The 8,111-nt window shown below is 38.3% G+C and overlaps 1 pseudogene; it reads right to left on the bottom strand.

The window, feature by feature from the left end:
- Positions 1 to 4,068: 4,068 nt before the first annotated feature.
- LOC144302176 (homeobox protein NANOG-like) lies at positions 4,069 to 7,870 on the bottom strand (annotated as a pseudogene).
- Positions 7,871 to 8,111: the final 241 nt, after the last annotated feature.

The raw sequence follows: 8,111 nt of genomic DNA, 5'->3' as shown, positions 1-8,111 counted from the left end.
ACAAAAACAAAAACAAAAAAAACCTCTATTCCTTCCTTATATTATCCATGATTAAACTTGTGTCTCCTTTCCCTCCTTATTCTATCTCAATTTCTCCAACTCAAAAATAGAGGCATCTATGCTGTCAAGAAGGTACCCTACACTACTTGTCTGAATGAGTTCTAATTTCTCTATTCATTGGCAGAGAGCATTCAGGCAAGTTACTTAACCTCTCTGAGCTTCCCATTTACTCATGGCATTTTTTTACTTGGATCAAATGAGTTGTGAAAGCAATAAATACTATAAATATATGGGCTGTTTTTTTCCTTTCCCCTTAATGTTATGAGAACAGAGTGGTAATGCATATAAAATCTTCTTAAATATTTCCTCAGAAAAAATTTGGAGCAAGTTGGTGGTGTGGGGGTTCTTTCCTGTCCAGTCCTGCTTGGGTTTGTTTTGGTCATAGTCTCTAAACCACATTTTGACTAAGGGTTGGTACCTGCATTTCTTTCTCTACTGTGTCTTTCTCAGGTCTTTGACCCTGGCACTTTAACTAAAACAAAACTTCAAAGAGGTCATAAGCTAGTGGGAGAACTTCAAAGTCTTCCTACAGGGTCAATTAGCACCTATAAAATTTATCTCTGTTGTCACTAATGACTATTAAACTAAAGTAGGGGCTAATGGGCACTGATAACCACCACCTCCCAGGATTGTCGTTTTTAGTAGAGAATAACCCTTAACTCTACATTGACTCTCTCCTGTATGATTGGCTTAAGATCCATTAACTATTTTAGGTTTGAGGTTTTTTTTTTTTTTTCCACCATTCTTTCAAATAAGGAAAGAATCATGTTTATTTGTGTACCTGTGTACCTGGAAACAAGCAAAGCTTATCATAGCTTGCTTGGCCCTTAAAATAAGTGATCAAGACTTCCTGATGAAACAATAACCAATCTCCCAGATGTATGTGAGGTCCAAAAATCAAGTGGGCCCATGAACACCAGGCACGCTGTCTAGGTCACAGGGCAAGACAGATCAAATCTTACCTCTGCCATTTTGTATTTCTTAGATCTTGGCCAAGTTAATTGGCCCTTTATAAGATGGGGCTAACAAAAATACCAGGAACTGTGGTGAGTGAAAAGGATGAATACAAAATATTCATGGGTCACTAGCATTTGGTGACCCTGTGAATGGATTTTTTTTATTAACAAAAGCAGATGATATTTAAAGCCAATGGTAAAAATTTCTTAAAGTTTGAATTGCTATTATGTTTAAGGGACTTTTCTTATATGAATCTCTCTCTCAAATTATCATGCAAGTATAAGTATATATTTCTATATAACATAGATAAAATGATTCAATATGCAGATTTTTGCTTTGGTCCTTATTTATATCTTCTGATTATAAAATTAGCACATTCTAAATCTGTTTGGGGAGAACCAAAAAATATAAAGGAACAGAAAAAAAAAAAAAAACCAACAACTCCACCTATATACAATTACCCAGACATCTGTTATTTTGTCACTTTCTCTTTTAAACAATTTTTACCATCAGGAATACTACTGAAATAAAAATAAAAACAAGTGTTTTGGATATATATAAAATTTCTGATAAATACAAGAAAATTACTGGTTATTTTAATTATAAATATTTGGCCCTTTTTTATTATCATTTCTATTTTCTTTTGATTCTTCAATCTCTTCAGAGCAGGATTCTCACCCCTGACTCCACATTAGATTTGCCTGGGGAGCTCTAGCAATAGACTGACTAGAATGCCAGACTTCATCCCTGACTAATTACAAGAGGAGTTGGCATAAGGGTGGGCACTTGCATTTTTAAAATATCTTCAGGTCAGGCTAATTTACGACTTCGTTAGGGAAGCCCTGCTTCAGAAGGAATGAATCCTTCACAAAGGGAACCCATCTTTCCTATCTGAAAACAGTGGTGCCAAACCTTCCTTCCAGAGCTGCTGCATGGCCAAACCAATCTCTCCTTAGGGTCAAAACTTCTGCAAAAGTCATCAGCACTATAATCCTTGGTTCCTTTGCTGGGCTCCTCTATACCCTGTCTTCTTTATCAGCATTCTTTGAAAGGTCGCAGATTATCACCTATCAGGATATTCTATGATTTTTTTAAAAAATCAGTTTTCAAATTCTTTCTTCCTTCACAGCATTTTCCTGTCAGGTTCACCACCCCCAATTTAGTTTCTTTATCACTGCCCTCTCCTGATTTACTAGGCAGACTGATTTCATGAAGAAAAAAAAAAACAAGTCTTCTGGAAGAAGCCAGTGGTGTTTGAGTCTCAGCCCTATCAGCCACCACATGATGGAAGGACTGAATGAGTAACACACTGTAAGCCCGTGGGAGCCTATATAGTACATTCTAGGAGGAACTTTTTTGTTCACTCCTCCATTTCCCTCTTCTACCTCTCTTTCTGATCCTATCCTAGAGAAGTTGGCTACTTTTATTCACCAGAGTAGAGTGAGAATGTTTCCTAGAGAGAAATTCTTACACCACAGGAAGAAAAGCTGACTGCACTCCTTGTTCACTCTTTTCTAAGAATGAGCCACATCACAAAAGGAAGGCAGGCAAGGGAAAAAAAGAGAGTAAAAAAAAAATTTCAGTGTGTGATGGACTATGGTAATTCCTCTATGTCCTCTTCAAGAGAAGGTAGTCTAACTGAATTTTTTTTTTAATTTTATTTATGATAGTCACACAGAGAGGGAGAGAGAGAGGCAGAGACACAGGCAGAGGGAGAAGCAGGCTCCATGCACTGGGAGCCCGATGTGGGATTCGATCCCGGGTCTCCAGGATCGCGCCCTGGGCCAAAGGCAGGCGCTAAACCGCTGCGCCACCCAGGGATCCCTAACTGAATTATTTTTAAAGATTTCTTCACAGTTGGATTTTTTGGTTTGGTTGGTTAGTTGATTTGGAGTTTGAGAAAATGTGTAGATGGGCAGAGGCCATTCTCAGGGCAGCCAAACTATATTCCTCTTGTCTCTAAAAAAGAGACTTATTCCAAGTATAACAATCAAAAGAGGTTACTTAGGGCTTACTATATGCTGTTCTAGGTAGGTAAAGCTTAAAATGGCACTCTTAAGGGAGGATGTATTCTCTAGCAAAAGAAAATTACTTGTGTTTTCCATGTATGTGATGTCTTTTTCCACCCCAAATCCTTGCTTATGCTTCTTTTGGAAAGATTTCCTCTTCATAATCTCCTTAACACTGAATTCTAAAAAGAACTTCAAGTCTGAATGGGAATACATTCCTTTTCTAAATGCTCATAACATTGACCCATAGTTCTCTTCTGATCTAATCTCTTTTTTTTTTACTTTCATTTGAGTTCCAATGTCTAATAATGTTTTATAAGTTCTGTTAGACTATAGTATAATCTTCATGATGTGCTTTTATAGCCATGGTTACCACAGTGCCTGGCACATAGCAAGCACTCAATAAATAGTTTTTCAGTGGGTATTTTATTTATTTGTACTTAAACCTATAAACCAACCAGACAAACTGGTACTATTATCATGATACATTAAAATATACAACATCTTTCTACAACTATTAGAATAATGAACAAATTAGCAGCTGCAGTAAAACAACACAAAGGGGCAGAGGAAATCGATGAAGCACATTTAGCTTAAATATTCACTATGACAATTGATGTTATCAACAAGTAAAATCTCACAATCTCAGAAAATGTAAATAATCCTTCATCACATGTCTGTGTATTTTTACTTACTATTCTTGAAGTTAGATTCTAAAGCCTAAAGATATCCAAATTAGTATTATATCTAGTTATCTACAGTCAGAAACATCTTTTATCATGCTGTCTGTAGCAGCCATTGCTACTGAAAACTCCTTGATTAGACTCCAATCTTACCTCCTCAATGGACATGATAAGCATAATGAGAAACAAAGTATCAAGGCAGAGATACTGGATCCTAAAATACAGATCCTAGAAGTAATTCGGCCACGGCCCAAATTGAGATTTAATAGTAAACTCATCGTCACACATTTTCAGGTTATAGGTTCAGAATAATTTGAGAATAAATCCATTATTTGCTGGGTACTAAAATACTTAATGAATTATTGTATTATACTATGGCTTTCCCCAGTAGTTTCTCAGATGAACTCCAAATTGCTGACACAATTTTGCTGGAAATTCAGGATGTTGGGCTGCAAGGATCCCTCTTCCCGGTTGTGGAGCTGACTGCTCCAGGCTTGGGGGTACCAGGTCTGACTGTTTCAGGAAAGGTTGCCCCAAGACTGGCTCTTCCCGGTCTTGTTACTCCAATCTGGGTTATTCCAGGTCTGGGTTGTCCATATTGGAAGGTTTCCAGGAGTGTTCCTCAGGTATCCTGGTGCTAGGAATAGAAGCCTGGGTATTCTGTAGTTGCTGAGCTCTTCCGAGTCATACTCTTCTATTCTTTGACCAGTTGTTTTTCTGCCACATCTTACCTTTCATTCTCTGGTCTGAGAAACAGGTCTTAAATTGCTTATGGCTAAGACTCAGAATGTTGGAAAGTTCTTGAATCTGCTGGAGACTAAAGTATTTTATCTCTGAAATCTACCATCGAGGACATATAGCTGGGTCTGAGAGAACATTTTTTTAGAATATTTTATTCATTTATTTGAGAGAGAGATAACACAGGTGAGGGGAGGCTCAGTAGGGGAGAGAAAGGCCGAGCTCAATCTCAGGGCCCCAGGATCATGACCTGAACCAAAGGCATATGCTTACCTAACTGAGGCACCCAGGCGCCCCGAGAGAACACAGTTCTGATCTGTTTCTTGCCCTGGGCCATATCTTCCTTCTTCACCACGCTCTCCTCTACCAAAGTAGACAGTACTCCGGGACTGGTGGAAGAATCAGAGCTGTCTTAAATGAGCAGATCCATGGAAGAAGAAAGAGGAGAGATGGTCCCTCGGTGGGTTGTCTCAGCAGATGACATTTGCAAGGATGCATAATTTTCTTCAGGCCCATAAATCTCAGGCATTGGAGAAGAGTCCCTAGAATTGGGTGTTCAGGGCCAGGCAGGCATTGGGGTAGAGCTGCATCCACATTCATGTTGCCTTGCAAGTTCTCAGTTAACCTTGTCTCTGGATAAATAGTTTTTAATTAATGAATGGATTTATTGCCAGTAGCCCATAGTTGTCATCTTTTTCTCTTTCCCTTTAATGGGGTTTATAAGTATGAGTAAAGTGTAGCTATAGATATTAGCATTTCTCCTGGTAATAATGCATATTATTCTAATTCTTATTATATGATATCGAACATAGCATTTCTTGAAATTTATGAAAACAACACATTCCTCTTAACTTTGGCTAAGCCATGTTGAAAAAAAAATAGAAGAACTTGATCAGAGGATCATGAGACGAAAGCTCTTGATAATCCCTAAAATAGTTGTCTGTCACATTGCTGTATAGATGAAGAATAAATATGCAAAAATACAGCAACTGGGTGGAAAATGAAGTTCCAACTGTCGTCTCTTTTGGTATTTAATACTGCTCAGACATATGACTAGAAACTAGAAATTTCATGGTTGATAATTATATTTAATAATGGTTCTCAAATATGTCTGAGTTCTTTACACTAATTAAACACCTTTCAAAAAAAATCACCTTTCATTCATGGATTAATATCCTGGATTAGAATGGAGGACAGAAGAGCATATACAGGTCCTGTTGCCTGAATTTATCCAGAAATGTCATCCTAATATTGTAATAAGAAACCAGCATTAGTATGCCTGATGGGATAACCACTCATCAGCTTTTTTTTTCCATAATGAAGTTGAAAAAATTAAATCATTGAAGAAATGTTAAGCAGAAACAAAAGCAAGAATAAAAAGACATCACTATACTGTTACTCAGTGAATAATACTTTTTAAATGTGGATACATTTTCTTCTATTTTTCCTTTTATTTTTTCTATTTTTCTTCTATTAATAGAATCTGCAGTCATATTTGTTTAAAGCATCAGGTTTATTGTAAACATCCAGTTTTATATTCTACTTTTGTACTTTGATAGCATGTATTTTTCTATATCAGTATGTATCATTGGAAAAAAATGTGTTTTAATGACTGTGCTGTTTTAGAATGTTTGGATATATTATAAAATTACTTATTCAGTTTCTCCACTGTATAGTTTTAAGTTTCTGTCATAAATCATGTCTAAATGAATATCTATCAGATTTGTGTGTACTTCTCTGATTACTTTCTTTAAGTTCTACTTCTGGATGTGAAATTACCAACCGCTATTTCCTTTTCAATTTGGTAAACCCACAAAACTAAAGGAAAGATGATGTTAGCAGTTATCTTTAGCATTGTGATTCTTTACCAGGATTGAGGTTCAGAGCATATGATGAAAAGAATCGCGGTGCACAACCTAAGAGAACTGGTTTCTAACCCTAGATTGACCTCGAGCCCACAGAAGGAGCAGGAATTCTTGATCTGCCTCACTCAGGTGAAGTGTGGGACTCTTCTGAGGTCCTCATTTTAGGACCAATTTGAGCAGGGAATTTCTGAACTTTTTTTTTTTTAATTTTTATTTATTTATGATAGTCACACACAGAGAGAGAGAAAGAGAGAGAGGCAGAGACATAGGCAGAGGGAGAAGCAGGCTCCATGCACCGGGAGCCCGACGTGGGATTCAATCCCGGGTCTCCAGGATCGCGCCCTGGGCCAAAGGCAGGCGCCAAACCGCTGCGCCACCCAGGGATCCCGGGAATTTCTGAACTTAAGTGTGTATCAGCATTATCTGGGGACTTGTTAAACAGAAATTATTGGGCCCTACCCCAAGAGTGCCACATTGAGGAGTGGTTGGAGTCTAAGTATTTGCATTTCTAACAATTCCCAGATGTTGCCGTGATGCTTCTGGTCTGAGGACTACACGTGTGTGTATGTGTGTTTAAGATTTTATTTATTTAATCATGAGAGACAGAGGCAGAGACACAGGCAGAGGAAGAAGCAGGCTCCCTGCAGAGAGCCTGCTGTAGTACTTGATCCCTGGACTGGGATCACTGGTCCGGGATCATGCCCTGAGCCAAAGGCAGATGCTCAGCCACTGAGCCACCCAGGCATCCCAGGACCACACTTTTGAAAACAACTGAACTAGGGCACCTGTTTGGAAGAGCAACTAGGATGCCAAGGATGCAAAGGAAATTGCTTCAATTATTTAAAATAAAATGTAAGATGTAAGAATCAAAGCAAGACCTTTATCTGGAAAAGCACAAAGAAAAGGATCACTACATTCTCTCCTTTTAGCCCAACTCCTGATGATTTCTTAGCAATAATGCTGCATCTCAGAGATGAGGTGCTTCCCTTTAATTTTAGGCCAGATGTGATTCTGTATCCCATCTCTTGGTTCCCCAGAAAATAGCTGAAATAAGATAAAATTGTTCAAAATTGGGGTGCCTGGATGGCTTAGTTCTTAGTTGGTTAAGCATCTGACTCTTGGTTTCAGTCAGGTCATGATCTCAGGGTCCTGAGATCAAGCCTCACGTTGGGCTCTGCACTCAGTGCAAAGTCTACTTGAGATTCTTTCCCTCTTCCCTCCCCCCACTCATACTCTTTCAACTAACTAACTAACTAACTAACTAGCTAATAAATAAATAAATAAATAAATAAATAAGACCTTTAAAAAAAAAACAAAATAATTGTTCAAAATTACCAATACCAAAGGCCAATTGGGAGGGGGAAAAAAAAAACAGGGAAAAAAAGTCTAGCTTATATAGTACAAATATCTGACAATTTTATTAGTAAATGGGCTTCAAAAAATTGAAGCCCTGAGCTATTGCACACCAGTCTCCCAAAATGGCTGTATCACAGCTGTGGGTCTTCGGCAACTTCCTAGGCCTTTTGCCTGGTTCCTTCCTTTCCAGACAGAGCCCCATCCCTCCGTATGGCTGGAACCATGTCCCTGTTCACCTAGCATATGCTATCTTCTGGTCACTATGTGACTAAAGCTACTTAAGGGTAGCCTACTTGGCTTAGCTTGAGGTAAAGACCTGTGTCTCTAGCAACTAGTGGGATTTGGTAGTTGATAACAAGCTGACTCAGCCTAACTCACCAATACCTAGGCCCTTTTCACTATATCTATCTAGTTAGGCAAAGCCCAATAATACTTTAGTCACA

This window comes from Canis aureus, chromosome 31 (genome assembly GCF_053574225.1).
Source record: "Canis aureus isolate CA01 chromosome 31, VMU_Caureus_v.1.0, whole genome shotgun sequence".
Taxonomy (NCBI): Eukaryota; Metazoa; Chordata; class Mammalia; order Carnivora; family Canidae; genus Canis; species Canis aureus.
The sequence above is the reverse complement of the archived record's forward strand: the minus strand, read 5'-3'. Positions and strand labels throughout refer to the sequence as shown.